The 17,694-nt window shown below is 38.9% G+C and overlaps 1 protein-coding gene across 1 annotated transcript in view; it reads right to left on the reverse strand.

Annotated features, from left to right (window-relative positions):
- The window catches only part of LOC123520114 (nesprin-1-like), a 346,042-nt gene that overhangs the window by 262,439 nt on the left and 65,909 nt on the right, over positions 1–17,694 (reverse strand).

Raw genomic sequence — 17,694 nt, forward strand, 5'->3', positions numbered from 1 at the left:
CACGAGTTACTAAATGGATTCCTCTCTTTAATGAAAACGACCCAGAAGAGTTTTTCCTTCAATTTGAGCATGTTGCACAAACCCTGAAATGGCCTAATCAGTTCTGGGGTGTTTTAGTTCAGACTGCACTAACGGGAAAAGGTTTATCGACTTACTTATCTCTTGAAAGTAGTCAACAGTCTGATTATGAAGCCATGAAAACTGCAGTGCTTCGCTCCTATGAACTTACTGAGGAATTTTACCGAGCAAAGTTTAGAAACAGTTTCAAGGACCCAAATAAGTCGTATGTGGAGTATGCTCATGCCTTAACTAAACTAAAAAACAGATGGCTGTCTGCTAGTGGTGTAAAGACTTATGAACAGTTGTGTGAGCTCATTGTTTTGGAACAATACTTAAGAGGTGTGCCACAGGAAGTGAGGTTATATTTGTTAGAGAAGGAAGTGAAGACTTTAGATAAGGCTGCATCTCTTGCAGAAAACTATAGTATTATTTGCAAATCTCGTAAGAAGGGTTATGATAAACCCAGTTCCGACCAAAGCGAATCTCAACTATATGGTAAGCCTGTAGGTAACAGTAATTATCATAGCAAGAATTTTGCTTATCAGTCCCCATACACAAAATATAGTGGAGGTTTGGGTAAAGCTGAGATATGTAATTATTGTAGAAAGCCGGGTCACTACAAATTCACGTGCCCAAAGTTGGGAAAAAGAACTCCTGGTAAAAATGATGGTGGTGCTGTTGCTAATTGTGTGTTTGGCCCTGCAGATTTATCGCTACTTAGTAATGAAGTGTCTGCAGTTGTGAAAGATCCTCAAGAGTTGTTTCAGCCATTTATATTCCGGGGTTTCATCTCGGTTGATGAAGATGGTCAGGCGGTTCCAGTTAATGTATTACGGGATACAGGAGCATCTCATAGTGTAGTAGTGAAGGAGTCGGTTCCTTTTGTTGATGACATTTACACAGGTGAGCATGTTCTGTTGAAAGGAGTAGGTGGAACCACTAATGTGCCATTAGCAAAACTCTATCTCAAGACAGAGTTGATTTCTCAGCCCGTTACGGTTGCTGTACAAGATTCTTTACCAGTAGAAGGAGTCACTTTTTTGTTGGGTAACGATGTCGCAGGTAGTCTGGTAGTGCCTGACCCTGTTGTTTGCTCTTCTCCATTAGAAAATGATCCTGTTGCTGATGTTAGCAAAGATTTTCCAGAGCTGTTTCCTGCATGTGCCGTTACTCGCAGCCAAGCCAGTGAGAACACGAACAAGGATGGTGGTGGTACTGCAGTGATGACCCAGAAGCTGGACTTTACAAACTACTGTACGAGGGAGAATCCTTACAAGCACCTCTACATGAAGAGATTTGTGTGGCTACTGACCCTGATGCTACTGAGGTTAGCCCTGAGCCAGTGAGTATGGATAAAGGTGTAATCACAAGGAAAATGTTAGTAGAGGCTCAGAAGGCAGATGTAACACTAACCTCACTGTTTAACAAGGCAGTCACCGTGAATGAAATTGAAAGCGAACCTGTCTGCTATTATGTTCAGTCTGATGTGCTGATGAGAAAGTTTAGACCTCCTGATGCCCCAGCAGGTGAAACATGGCACGAACTGAGACAAGTTGTAGTACCATCCTGTTACCGATCTTTGGTGTTGGGTTTAGCTCATGACCACTTAGGGGTCATTTGGGAGTAAAGAAAACTCTAGATAAAGTTTTGAAGTATTTCTATTGGCCTGGCATTAACTCGGATATATCGAAATACTGTAAATCTTGTCACATATGCCAGATTGCTGGTAAACCCAACCAGGTTATCCCCCCAGCACCATTGTATCCAATTCCTGCTGCTGGTGAACCTTTTTCTGAAGTTATTATTGACTGTGTGGGTCCTCTCCCTAAAACAAGAAAAGGCTATCAGCACATCTTAACCCTCATGTGCAGGTCCACTCGTTATCCAGAGGCAATTCCTCTGAGAGGAATAACTACTAGAACAATAATCCCCGTCCTACTCCGAATATTCACTCAGTTTGGATTACCTAAAGTGGTCCAGTCAGATCAAGGTAGCAACTTTACCTCCAAGATATTTAAGCAAGTTATGTCTACCCTAGATATACAACATCACTTATCATCAGCATATCATCCTCAGAGTCAAGGTGCGCTGGAGCGATGGCATCAAACCATGAAGTCGATGCTTACCAAATACTGCCTTGAGACAGGTAAAGACTGGGATGAAGGTTTGCCTCTAGTCTTGTATGCTATAAGGAGTTCCAGACAAGAAGCTCTGGGATATTCACCCAATGAAATGATGTTTGGCAGGGATATACGTGGACCTCTGAAACTCTTACAAGAGAGTTGGGTGGATGAGGAAAGTGAGGACTTAAGTGAATATGTGAGGAAGGTAAGGAACGACTGAAACACGTACATGTTTTTGCAAAGAGTAACCTTATGAAAGCTCAAAAGCAGATGAAGCTCAACTATGATGCTCATTCCACGCTACGTGAATTCCAGGTGGGAGATAAGGTGCTTTTATTCTTGCCAGATAAAAAGTACCCTTTACAAGCCAAGTACAAAGGACCCTTTACAGTAATTAAGAAGGAAGGAACCTAAACTATGTCATTGACACCCCAGGAAGGAGAAAAGATAAAAGATTAGTACATATCAACCTACTCAAAGAATACCACGGCAGAGAGCAGGAGGCCAGGAGTGAGGTGGTGCAGATCCTGGAGAGTCAAGATAAGGAAAATGCTGACAATGATTTCACGCTAAAGGTAGATGTAAAGCTAAAGAATTCTGACATCTTAACTTCGCTAGATTCAAAATTATGTCATTTGGAGGCTCAGCAAAAGTCTGAAATGGTTTCACTTATAAATAAATATAGTGATATATGTACAGATGTTCCTAAGCCAACCTCAGCAGTGGAACATGATATTGTTTTAACTGATGGTGCAGTTCCTGTGAAACAAGCTCCCTATCGTGTGTCACCAGAAAAGAGGCGGATTTTGAAAGATGAGGTAAAATTTCTACTAGCTAATGGATTAATTGAGCCTAGTGAGAGTGAGTGGGCATCTCCTTGTGTTTTGATACCTAAGCCGGATGGTTCATTCCGGATGTGTACTGATTATAGAAGAGTTAATGCTTTAACCAAAGGAGATTCTTACCCGCTTCCACGGGTTGATGACATAATTGATTCTGTTGGCAGTGCTAAGTTTATGTCTAAAATTGATATGTTGCGAGGTTATTACCAGGTCCCATTAACTAAGAGAGCTAAAATAATAAGTGCCTTCACTACCCCAGATGGATTGTTTCAATATTGTGTCATGCCCTTTGGGCTTAGGAATGCCCCATGTACTTATCAACGGTTAACTTCTAGGTTGATAGAGGATTAGAAAATGTTCACTGTTACATTGATGATCTTATAATACACTCAAATGATTGGAAAACCCATATAAATACTCTTGGAGCCTTGTTTGAGAGAATAAAACAATTTTCACTAACCATAAATCTAGTAAAGAGTGAGTTTGGCCACGCAACACTTAGGTTTCTAGGTCATGAAGTTGGTTTTGGTAATGTTTCCCCTCTGTCAGCTAAGATTGATGCTATTTACAATATGCCTGTACCCAAAACTCGCAAGGATGTCCAGCGATTTCTTGGAATGGCTGGATATTATAGGAAGTTTTGCCCCAATTTTGCAGAAGTTGTAAGTCCTTTGACTGACCTAGTTAGCCCTAAGAAACCTATGAGATGGGATGAAAAATGTCAAAATTCCTTTGAAAAAATTAAATCATTTTTAATGTGTAAACCTGTTTTGAAAGGGCCAAATTTTAGCAACCCTTTCGTTTTGCATGTTGATGCCAGTGAAATTGCAGCTGGAGCAGTGTTAATGCAAGAAGACGGAGACTGTGTATTACATCCTGTTTGTTATATGTCAACTAAATTCAAGCCTCATCAAAGAAATTATTCTACAATTGAAAAGGAGGCCTTATCTTTATTGTTTGCTCTAGAGAAATTTGATGTATATCTAGGTTCTGGTGGTAAAATAACTGTTTACAGTGACCATAATCCCTGGTATTTGTGACAAAGATGAAGAACAAAACCAAAGGTTAACTAGATGGGCTTTGATATTGCAGCCATATGATCTTGAAATAAAACACATTAAAGGGCGCGATAACCTTCTTGCCGATGCCCTATCCCGTCCATCTGCATAACTTTTGGTTTTGATAAAAAAAACATCTACATTGTATTTTTATCTTAAAGGGAGGATGTTATGGTACGCTATAATCTCCCTAACTTTATAAGTTTTCTCTTTATTTTGTTTCTTTTATGTTCTAACTTGTATACATTGATATGGGTAATTATTAGATTTAAGCTCATTGTAATTATTATTTAAGCTCATTGTAATTATTAGATTTAAGCTCATTGTTATATACATTGGTTCGATATTAATGTCTTCGAATGAAGGGTCACGAACCATGGAATTGGCTGACGTATCGGTCGGTGACGTGTCCCTAGGATACGTGTTAGCTGGAGCCCTGGGACAAGTCAGATTCGCTTTGGCAGTTGCCTCGTCCACACTTCCTTCTCCGTGGCTCCAGGTAATACTTAAGTATTGTTCCAGGATTATGTAGGATATGTTTTACGTGTCGAGCTCACACAATTGTAGATATTGTATATGTGCCGTGTGGTGATGGGTTTATGTGGGTTGTGGTGATGGTGAAATGTCTTAATTAAATGCATTAGCAAGCCCGGCTTAACTAGAAGTTTCTGTGTGCCTTGATCCCTAGACAAGATGCTATTGCTGGCATAACACTCCTTAGCAACTCCTTCTCCTCCTGTACCCAACCAAGTAGAATTTATAAATGGTAGATGTTATGTGTAACAGGGCGAGGCCTTAATACCCCCTAGAGAAACCGCCCACAAGGACAATTCCACCCACTTCTCTATGAGGTATTAATGCCTCTCCACACGCCTTGCCCACAGACGGTGATGAATCACAGACTGGGACAACACGCGCAATGTATATATTACTATACTATCTATTACTACGACAAGTACTTCCTAACACCTGTCAGACTGACTTCCCTAGGCTACGACTACTACAACATATGATGTGTACAGCACATCCGGTGTTGTACACACAAGCCCAGACACCACCTATGGGTGACAACAGCCATACAAGGAGTCCAGATACTCGTCACAGACAAGTCTGACGAACGAGAACTAAGCACACCTGGCCGACAGCATGAAGCTTCTCAGCTTTCACTAGTGTGCGTGGCTACAACACTACAATATAGTATACCACTGGGGCTATACTAAAAATGATGGGGGCACACAGCCACCCACCAAAACACACTGGTGACCACGGCCACCACAACGACAAACAGGACGAGACAATGCTGCGTCTCTCCCATGCGTTGTCGCTACAAGACAGGACGGACGCAAAACAGAAGTGCAGCCAAACCAACTACGCTTCTCCTAGAGCAACAAGCCCATTGCTCTAACAGTCACGGTCTACCCAGTAGCAAGCCAGCTACTCAAACAGGAGGGCACAACTCCCAGACCAATGACTACTTGAGTACCTCTAACACACAGTCCAGCACACGTATCTCTATCTTGTGCCCAGAGCGTACGTGTTACCTCAGCTGAAGACTGGCCGAAACTATAAACAGTATACTACTGATACTACACAACAGATGATGGGGGCACACAGTCGCCCACCAAACCCGACTGGTGACCACGGCCACCTACAACAGTCATGACGAGACCCTAACGCGTCTCTCCGCGCCGCCACCACAAGTGGACAGACGCAACACCCAAGAAGTGTAGCCAAACCAACTACGCTTCTCCTAGAACAACAAGCCGCTGTTCTACAGCCACGGTCTACAAGTAACAAGCCAGCTACTCAAACAGGAGGGCACAACTCCCAGACCGATAACAAGTGAGCACCTAGAGAAGCCCAGCAACATGTAGTTCTACCATGTGCCAGAACCACGAGCATCCGTGTCCACCTCAGCTGAAGACTACCTTGGTACTGACTCGACTCCCACTTACAACGAGAAGCGAGAAGAGGGAGGTGGGTTATCTGCTCAGCAGAACAGCGAGGGGCTCGCACTGGGTGGCCGCCATATAATAGGCACATAATGAAATAATAAATTAAAGGAGATTAAGACGGTGCCCCTCACAATATATATATGTATATATATATATATATATATATATATATATATATATATATATATATATATATATATATATATATATATATATGATTTCTTAATGATTACACAGTATTTTCGTACATTTATACAGCTTTTTACTTTTGCAAGAACGGACTTTTGCAATCACGGACAGGGTGCACACGCATTTATCCGTTGTTTTGAGGTATATATATATATATATATATATATATATATATATATATATATATATATATATATATATATATATATATATATATATATATATATATATATATATATATATATATATATATATATATATATATATATATATATATATATATATATATATATATATATATATATATATATACACGACCCTCAAAACAACGGACAAATGCATGCACGACCCTGTCCATAGATTGCAAAAGTCCGTTCTTTGCAAAAGTACGTAAAAAACTGTATAAAATGTACATAAAATACAGTGTAATCATTAAAAAATCCTTCAAGCAGTATTACAAAGCATTAAGTACAATAAATAACCTGAAAGAGATGACATGGATAGGTTAAGCACTCGTGGGAAGGGTACAAATGCATAAAAAAAGCCGTGGTAAGCACTGAACAATGTTCGCTGTTGGTTGAAAACGCACAGACTGAAGATAAAACATATCGGCAAACAGCTGATGATGCGACTGACCCGCCACCTACCGGACAATAATTTGCTGAGAACGCACAATCGGGCGCATTTTAATATTCGTCCATACATTAAACTGGACTCCATAATTTGTCCGTAGTTTCCGAAATCCGTTGATGGCAGGTCCGTTGTTTCAAGGGTCGAGTGTGTGTATATATATATATATATATATATATATATATATATATATATATATATATATATATATATATATATATATCGGCACAATGTCAGCTCTTTTCCACTCTTTCGGGACTATTCCTGTTCGTATGGAGGTTTCCACAATATTAAATATGGGGTTCGACAATTGATCCTTAGATTCTTTCAGCAACTTCCCAGATATGCCATCAGGCCCAATTGATTTATTAATATCCAAGTTACTTATAATTTTCCTTATATCTTCTTTAGTAACCATGATGTCCTGCATTTGCTTTATTTCCGTAGGTCTTCCTCCTGTAAAATGCTCCTCCTTTGTAAACACTTTGCAAAAGTTGTCATTCAATATGTCAGCTATATTTCTAGCATCCTCATATACTTCTTCCCCATCTTTTACTTTTTCTATTGCCTCCCTTTTATTTAGTTTTCCATTTATAAATTTGTAAAACATTTCAGGGTCACTATCACAGTTTTTCACCAATCTCTGTTTGTATTCCTTTTGTGCTGTTCTCCTTACTTCAACATATCTATTCCTTGCTGTTTTGTAGACTTCTCTTGATAATACTTCACTGTTTTTCTTAAGTTTCTTCCATGCCTTTTCTTTGTTTATTTTTGCTTCTTCACAATTTCTATTAAACCACTGTTTATTATTTAAAGTCATCTTTCTGTGATATGGCACAAACTTCTTCACAGCAGAGTTATATAAATCCATAAATTTATCGTATTTCAATAGCATATCCCTTTCCTGGTATATCACAGACCAGTCAATTTCATTAAAGAACTCTCTTATATGGTTATAATTTGCCCTGATATAATTTAATTTTTCCTCCCTGTGCTCCACACTCTTTTCTGTGCTTAATTCTGTATCCAGCTCAAAACTTAGAACATCATGGTTGCTTTTCCCCAAGGGACATTCATGTTCAATTTCCTTTTAGGAGAGATGTGTGTGTGTATGTGTGTGTGTGTATTTACCTATTTGTATTTACCTATTTGTGTATTACAGGGCCCGAGCTAAGCTCTCTGTGTCCTGTCTCCTTGTCCATTCCTGTCATATCTCTCTTTCATCTGATTGACACACACTGCGTCAACGACATGACTGCTCAGTTTATTCCACTTATCAATGCTATGATGCGGGAAACTGTATTTTCTCATGTCATTTAGACAGATGTCCTTTATTAGCTTTTTTCCATGTCCTCGGAGATAATTACTTGTGGTCACCTTTATCAACTCTCTATCCAGTATGTCAATCTTGTTCACCAATTTATACATAGTTATCATGTCTCCTCTTGTTCTTCTCTCTTCTAATGTGGTCAGCCCCAGCTTCCTCAGTCTTTCCTTATAGTCTAACTCCCTGAGTCCTGGTACCATCCTTGTTGCCAGCCTTTGTACCCTTTCCACCTTCCTCACATTTTTCTTCATATGCGGTGACCAGACACATGCTGCATATTCTAGCTGGGGTCTTATTAAGGTACATAATATCTTCTTCATCATTCCTTCATCTAGGTAGTGGAATGTAAGGCCAATATTTTGAAGCATGTCGTATGTTTTCCCAAAAATCTTGTTAATGTGTTTTTCCGGTGACAAAGTGTTTTGCACAGTTACTCCTAAGTCTTTCTCCACATTGGTCTCTTTAATTTTCTCATCACCCAGTCTGTAATCCCAGTTTGGTCTGTATCTACTTCTTCCCATTTTCATAACATGGGTCTTGTCTATATTAAATTCCATCTGCCACTCTTTACTCCACTCATATATTTGATCAAGATCTTCCTGTAACTTGTTACAATCTTCCACATTCTTTACTCTCCTCATAATTTTAGTATCGTCCAAACATGTTCATATAACTGTCAATTCCTACTGGCATATCATTAACATAAATCAAAAACATGATGGGACCCAGCACTGACCCTTGTGGAACTCCACTGGTTACCTTCTTTCACTCGGACTTCTTTCCTCTCACCACTGTTCTCATTTCTCTTCCCATTAAGTAATTTTCCATCCATTTTGCTAGTTTATCATTTATTCCTCCAGTCGTCTTTAGTTTCCACATCAGTCTATTGTGTGGTACTTTATCAAAGGCCTTTCTCAAGTCCAGGTAGATAGCATCCACCCATCCCTCTCTATGTTGCAGTATGTCAGTCACTCTTGAATAAAAACATGATAAATTGGATACACACGATCTTCCTTTTCTGAAACCAAACTGCCTTTCACTCAGAATGTTTTCACTTTCTAGATACTCACTCCACTTAGCTTTAATTACTTCTTCACATACCTTGCACAATATACTAGTCAACGATACTGGTCTATAATTTAGTGGTTCCATTTTACTATCATTCTTATATATAGGCACAATGTCAGCTCTTTTCCACTCTTTCGGGACTAATCCTGTTCGTATGGAGGTATCCACAATATCAAATATGGGGTTCAACAATTGATCCTTACATTCTTTTAGCAACCTCCCAGATATGCCATCAGGCCCCATTGATTTATTAATATCCAGATTGCTTATAATTTTCCTTACGTCTTCCTTAGTAACCATGATGTCCTGCATTTGCTTTATTTCCATAGGCCTTCCTCCCATAAAGTGCTCCTCCTTTGTAAACACTTTGCAAAAGTTGTCGTTCAAAATTTCAGCTATCTCTCCAGCATCTTCATATACTTCTTCCCCGTTTTTTACCTTTTCTATTGCCTCCCTTTTATTTAGTTTTCCATCTATGAATTTGTAAAACATTTTTCGGTCACTATCACAGTTTTCCACCCTCTTGGCCGTCTTCCACTCTTCCCCATCTCCATCACATGACTTTTGCTCAGATTAAATTCCATTTCCCACCTCTTGCTCCACTCCCAAATCTTATCCAGATCTGCCTGTAAAATTTCACAATCTTCTTCACTCTTCACACACCTACACAACTTCGCATCATCCGCAAACAAATTAATATAACTGTTTACTCCCTCTGGCATGTCATTAATATATACAAGGAAAAGTATTGGTGCCAGCACTGAGCCTTGTGGGACTCCACTCTCCACCACCAACCAGTCCGACTTTGCATCCCTTATTACCATTCTCATCTCCCTCCATCTCAAGTAGTTTTCCATCCACTTTAACACTTTTCCTTTCAGTCCTCCATAAATCTCTAATTTCCATAGCAGTCTCATGTGAGGTACCTTGTCAAAAGCTTTCTTTAAATCCAAATATACACAGTCCATCCATCCCTCTCTCTCTTGTATTTTGTCAACCACTCTTGAATAAAAGCTCAGTAGATTTGTTACACATGACCTCCCTTTCCTAAAGCCAAACTGATGATCCGATAATAACTTATGATCATCCAGGAACCGTATCCAATATTTCTTTATCACCCTCTCACAAATCTTACCGACCACAGTTGTTAGAGACACGGGTCTATAGTTAAGAGGCTCTTCCTTACTGCCTCCCTTATAAATGGGCACCACTTCAGCTCTTTTCCACTCTACTGGTACTTCCCCTGTTTCTAATGAACACCTTATAATATCATATAATGGATCAATCAGTTCTTCTCTACACTCCTTCAATAATTTTCCTGAAACTTTATCTGGTCCCATCGCTTTATCATCTTTAAGTTCCTCCAACATTCCATATAACTCCCTTTTAGGTATCTTAATGTCATCCATGTGCACATTTCCTTGTACATTCTGAGGCTTTACAAACATTGTTTCTTCAGTAAATACTTGCTGAAACCTATTATTTAGCAATTCCGCTATATTCTTAGGGTCATCTACTATCCCTTGCTCTCCTTTTAATCTTTCAATGGACTCTCTCTTTTAAGTTTACCATTTATGAACCTGTAAAACAATTTTGGATGTTCCTTACTCTTGTCTACAATATCTTTTTCAAATTTTCTTTCTTCCTCCTCCTTACCCTCACATACTCATTTCTCGCCACTCTATAATTCTCCTTATTTAGTATATTCCTGCTCTTTTCCATCTTTTCCAAGCCACATCTCTCTTTTCCTTAGCCTTAACACAAGTTGCATTAAACCAATCCTTTCTTCCTTCCTCTCTCGGTTTATACTTTGGTACAAATTTCATAACTCCTTCTTTATAATATTTCATAAAAATCTCATATTTTTTTGCACTTCTCTGATTTGTAACATCTCCTCCCAATCTAATTTTCTGAAATAATTTTTCAAACTTTCTGTGTCCATCTTTCTATAATTCAATCTACCACTCCTGTATGTCTCATCCTTCCTTCGCTGTGTTGTTGCTATCTGCATTTCCATAACCACATGATCACTCTTTCCCAAAGGACATTTGCATTGTATATCTCCACATAGGTACACTTCTCTTGTTAACACCAAATCCAGTCTAGCCGGTTCATCATCTCCTCTATATCTAGTATTTTCCTTTACCCTCTGTTCCATCATATTTTCCATCATTAGATTAAGAAATCTCTCTCCCATGCTTCCTCTCCAACACCACTTACTAGATTTTCCCAATCCACCTCCTTACAATTAAAATCTCCTACTAGTATCACCTTTCTTTTTCCAGATAATACACTTTCCAAACTCTGTAAAGTATCCTTGATCATATTGTCGTATTCCTTAATGTCCAAGAATTTGTTTTAGGAGGTACATAGGTCACCATGATTATTAATTCTTTTCCATCACTTTTTATCCTTATGCTTATCACTTCTGCATTGTTCTTCCCATACCAAACCTTATCCACATTTATTTATTTCTTCGTCATAATCATAACTCCTCCTCCACCTTTACTCTCTATCCTTTCTCCATATATTATATTTATTATCCAAATTTACCTTTGTTTTTCATGCAATTTTGTCTCAGTCAAACACACTATATCAGGCTTCTCCACCATCATATAGTCTTGCAATTCCAATCTACTTGACAGTATCCCATCTATATTAGTATACATTACGGTCCACCCACTGTTCCCTCTAGGGGTTTCTCCGCATTCCTTCTTTCTACATACCACTTTCTGACTCTCTCTCCTATAACTCTCCAAAAAAACTTTTCTCTTTCCTCCTCAGACTGCTCATCATTTTTCCTTCTCGCCTCTTCCAACAATTCTTTATATCTTCTCCTGTCTTCCTCATTTCTATTCTTTCTCACAAACACCTCTTTACAACCTTCTATCTCTCTTAACTTTGATGTTCTATATAGGATATCCTCCAGATTGTTGTGACTTCAGTACTACTTTAATCGGTCTGCTCACTCCCTCCTTATACGGACCCAGTCTATGGATCTCTTCCACTTCTTCTTGTAGGTCTTTTTTTTCATCATCATTTAGATTTTTGAACAGATCTCTTACCGTTTTAATTCTTCCTTAATTCTCTTAGGCTTATATGTTATATTTTGTTCTTTCATCCCAAATATTAACACACTCTTCTTCTTTTCTGCTATTTCTCTTATCAATGTTTCCTTATTCTTCATAACATTAACCAGTTCCTTGGACCTTTCTTTTTTGTCTTCCTTCAACTGATCTTTAATTATTTCTTGTAATCCAACCATCTCTGCTTCCCTCGACTCAGTCCATTGTGTTTTCTTCAGTTCCCATTCCCTTTCAAACCTTTCATTCTGCTCACTAATCATTTCCTTAAAGTCATCTTTCTCCTTTACTACTCTCTCCATTTTCTCCTCCAACCGTCTCTTGTATTTTTCAACCTCCACTCTCAAGTGTGCATTCTCATCCACCAATCGTTTTCATTTTCCTCCAGTCTCTTAACTCTTTCCTTCAAAGCCTTGAATTCTCTATCCTGCTCCTCCTCACTCCTCTGAACTTTTAATTCCTTCACCAACTCCTCAAATCTCTTCTCCAACATTACCAATCTACCTTGCATTGTTGCCCTGTTGAAGATGGACTCATGCTTTGACTGGCCACTTTCGGCTTTGCTCCCTGGGCCTCATCAACATATTTTGAATTTGGTAATTTATTTCTTACCAGTCTATCCATTTTTTTTACTCTTCCTGGGAGCATGTGGGTGTGTGGTCACTGGGGGCCAGGCCTGGTAGCTACATGTGTGTGGTGGGATGCGTTGGCGGCTGCTATGGCTGGCCTTTGTGTGGTTCCCGCTCTGTCGTTTGGAGTGTGGAGGTTCTCACACCTCCGATCACTCTTATGTACACGCCACCAGGCTACGTTCACTCTGTACACTCGTTCACTCACTCTGGTTGCCCCTCAATACCAATAACGATTCTCACTCAAGCACATTGCTTAGCGTGTGGAGTGTTAGTGTGTGTATTTACCTAATTGTATTTACCTAATTGTAACATACGGGAAAAGAGCTATGCTCGTGTTGTCCCGTCTCCATATCTATTAATGTCCAGCTTTTTCTTAAAATCATGAATATTCCTTGCGTTGACCACTTCCACGTCTAAACTATTCCATGCTTCCACCCTTCTATGAGGAAGCTATATTTTTCACATCTCTCCTATAAGTGGCCATTTTAGTTTTTCCCATGCCCTCTCGACATTCTTTCATTCCACATACACAGATCTTCCCTATCCATTTTTCCATGCCAATCATCACTCTGTATATTGCTATCAGGTCTCCCCTTTCTCTTCTGTTTTCCAGGGTCGGAAGTTGCATTCTTTTCAGTCTGTCTTCATAAGTCAAATCTCTTAAGTCAGGCACCATTTTGTTGCAGCCCTCTGTACTTTCTCTAGTTTCCTTATGTGTTTCTTTAAGTTCGAGCCCACTGTATTGTTGCATATTCAAGCCTCGGTCTTATCATTGCAGTAATTATTTTCTTCATCATTTCTTCATCTAAATATCGAACGCCACTCTTATGTTCCTCAATAAGTTCAATACTTCTCCAATTATTTTGTTTATATGTCTCTCTGGCGATAGGTCATTGGTAATTGTCACCCCAAGGTCTTTTTCTTCATGACTGGTTTTATGTCTTCATTTCCTATCTTGTACATACTCCTGATTCTTCTTTCACTCTTGCCAAACTCTATTTTCTTGCATTTTGTCGTGTTGAACTTCATTTGCCATGTACAGCTCCATTTCCATATTCTGTCCAAGTCTTCCTGGAGTAGTTCGCAATCTTTGTCACATCTCACTTTTCTTAACAATTTTGCATCGTCTGCAAATAGGCTCACATAACTGGACACCCCATCCACCATGTCATTTATGTAGACCGCGAACATTACTGGTGCCAACACTGATCCCTGTGGAACTCCACTCTCCACCAAGCCCCATTCTGATGGTCTGTCCTTAATTATTGTTCTCATTTCTCTTCCTACCAAAAAGTCTTCCATCCATTTTAGTAAACTGCCATGCACTCCTCCTACCATTTCAAGTTTCCAGATCAGTCTCCGGTGTGGTACCTTATCAAAGTCCTTTTTTAAATCCAGATATATTCCATCAGCCCAACCATCTCTTTCCTGTATTACATCTATCACCCTCGAATAGTAACATATCAGGTTTGTCGTGTGTGTGTGTGTGTGTGTGTGTGTATTTACCTAGTTGTATTTACCTAGTTGTATTATACAAGGTTCGAGCGGGGCTCAGAGTGTCCTGTCTCCATATCTTCATTTATCTAATTTTTCTTTAAAGTTATGCAAACTATGTGCTGCAACAATTCCATTATCCAATGCAATTTATTTTTCCACCATTCTGTGTGGAAACTGTATTTACCAAAATCCTTCACACACTGCCTCATCCTGATCTTCTTTTCATGTCCTCTTGTCCTTCCATCCTCTTCCGCCGACAGCACCAGGTCTTCTTTGTCTATCTTTTCAATATAATTTACTATCTTATACATTGTTATTAGGTCCCCGCATTTTCTTCTATCTTGTAAGGTTGGCAGTTCCATTTCCTTCAGTCGTTCTTCATATGTGAGGTCCTTTAATTCCGGCACTATCTTTGTAGCAATCTTCTGTATCCTTTCCAGTTTTCTTATATCTTTTTTAGAACTCGGAGACCATACCACTGCTGCATATTCTAGCCTTGGGCGTATCATGCTTCTGATGATTTTTTTCATCATATCTTTATCTATGTAATGAAATGCCACTCTTATATTAGTCAACATCCTATATGATAGTCCAAATATCTTATTTATGTGTTTATCAGGGCTCAGATTTTCTTGTATGATCACTCCAAGATCTTTTTTCCTCTTTAGTCTTCGTTATTTGCTCGTCTCCCATCAGATAGTTCCATACTGGTCTTCTCTTACTCTTTCCTAGTTCTATTCTGTGACATTTCTTGGCATTAAACTCCAATTTCCACTTCTTGCTCCATTCATAGATCTTATTTAAGTCTTCCTATAGCAGTATACAGTCCTCTCTGGTTTTGATAACTTTTAGCAATTTTGCATCATCAGCAAATAAATTCATATATTGTAGCTGTTTACCCCAATGTGAATGTCATTTACATAAACTTGAAACATAATCAGGGGCTAACACTGATCCTTGTGGCACCCTGCTAGTTACTTTACTCCAAGATGAATATGTATCTCTGATCACAGTTCTCATTTCTCTATCCTTCAAATAATCTCTTGTCCATTCGAGCAAGGTTCCACACAATCCTCCTATGTTCTCTAATTTCCAAAGAAGTCTTCCGTGAGAGACTTTATCAAATGCCTTTTTAATGTCCAGGTATACTGTGTCTACTCATCCATCTCTGCTTTCAAGTCCTGCAATAACCCTGGAGTAGAAGCTTAATAAGTTTGATACACATGACTGCCCTGTCCTGAACCCAAATTGTCTGTTCAATATGACTTGTTCCTCTTCTAGAAATTTAACCCATTTTTCTTTGATAATTATTTCACATAACTTCCCTACGACATTTGTGTAAGTGACACTGGTCTGTAGTTTAGTGGTTCAGTTGCCTTTCCTCCTTTAAGTATCAGTATTATGTTGGCTCTCTTCCACTCTAGTGGAACTTTCCCTTCATTTATTGAACTTTTAATTATTTCCCAAATTGGCTCCAGTAATTGCTCTTTACATTCTTTTGATACCCAGCCTGATACACCATCTGGCCCCATTGCTTTCCTGACTTCCAACTTGTCCAGTAATCTTCCAATATCCCCTTTATGAACTGCAATTTTCTGTAATCCTAGACAATTCAATGTCCTATTAGGTTCTGTGAAGTCATCTTCTTCAGTGAATACTGTTTTGAAGCTCTCATTCATTATTTCACACATTTTTTTTCTCTGTTTGGTATGTCTTTCCTTCTTTAATTATTTTTTCAATTGTTTCCTTATTCTTTGTTTTGCCATTTATAAACTTGCAGAAAAGTCTTGATTCATCCTTGCTTTCATCCACTATATCCTTCTCAAACGTTCTTTCTTCCTCTCTCCTTACTCTAATATATTCATTTCTAGTATTTTTGTACTGCCAACTATTATAGTAATTTCCCTGCTTTAAAAGTTTCTTCCACGCTTTATCCTTTGCCTTTTTTGCTTGTAAGCATCTAGCATTGTACCGTGTATGTATTTTTTCTGAACTCTATAAACAGGAACAAACTTTTTTACTCCTTCATTGTATTCCTGTAAGAATATGTTATATTTCTCTTGTACAGTCTTCCTGCACATAATATTACTCCACTCAATATCAGCAAAATAACTCCTTAGTTTTTCAAAATCTGCTCCTGCATAATTTAATCTCTCTCCTGTATAGTCCTCTCTGTATCCTATCTCATCTTCCTCCTGCATTTGCATCTCTAATGTCACATGATCACTTTTCCCCATTGGACTAAGGTATTGTATGATTGGAGGGGACTCCGGTTTTTTTGTGAAGACTAGTTCAAGTAACGATGGTTCCTCTTCCCCCCTGTATCTTGTTGACTCTTCTACCCACTGGTCCATTGTATTAACCATAGTCATCTGTAACACTTTCTTACTCCACTGCCCAACATTGTGCACCACAATCAAACCTCGCCGAACACGAATTCGCCGAACACAAATCTCGCGTATACACAAATCGGTAAAATATACCATATTTCGCCGAGCATGACTTTGACTCGTGATTGCATGATTTGGGCCCCATTTGAATCTCCCGCTGGACCTGTGTTACTGTCTTATACATGCATATATGTTCACAAAACAACATTTCTATTAGCATTTCACAAGCCTTGCCCCCATGAAAGGATTGTTTTGTAATGCATAAAGTGAAATCTTAATGGAATACCAAAAAATAAAGCAGAGATGAGATGAGCCACATATATATATAATTATATATATATATATATATATATATATATATATATACACTCGACCCTTGAAACAACGGACAAATGCGTGCACGACCCTGTCCGTAAATTGCAAAAGTCTGTTCATTGCAAAAGTACGTAAAAAAAACTGTATAAAATGTACGTAAAATACTGTGTAATCATAAAGAAATCATTCAAGCAGTATTACAAAGCATTAAGTACAACAAATAACCTGAAATAGATGAAATGAGCATGGTCAGTTTAATAAATACTAACCCCTCCTACTCAGGAACGTTGATAGACGTTCATCACGCAAGACTCGGGGCACGTCGATCGGCGTTTGGGCATTTTGGACTATGTTTTGGCTATTTTCTTCCCGTTTTCTTTGCTTGTGAGTTGGCAACACTCATCAGGAGTAAACATGTGCTCTAGGTCAGTGTGTCACCAACTTCCACGATGGATGGTGAGAGCGAAAGTGATTCCACGGTGTCCGATTCCGTCCCCTCTCCCGCGCGCCTTACTTCTACACCTC

Source organism: Portunus trituberculatus, chromosome 46 (genome assembly GCF_017591435.1).
Source record: "Portunus trituberculatus isolate SZX2019 chromosome 46, ASM1759143v1, whole genome shotgun sequence".
In the NCBI taxonomy this organism is placed as follows: domain Eukaryota; kingdom Metazoa; phylum Arthropoda; class Malacostraca; order Decapoda; family Portunidae; genus Portunus; species Portunus trituberculatus.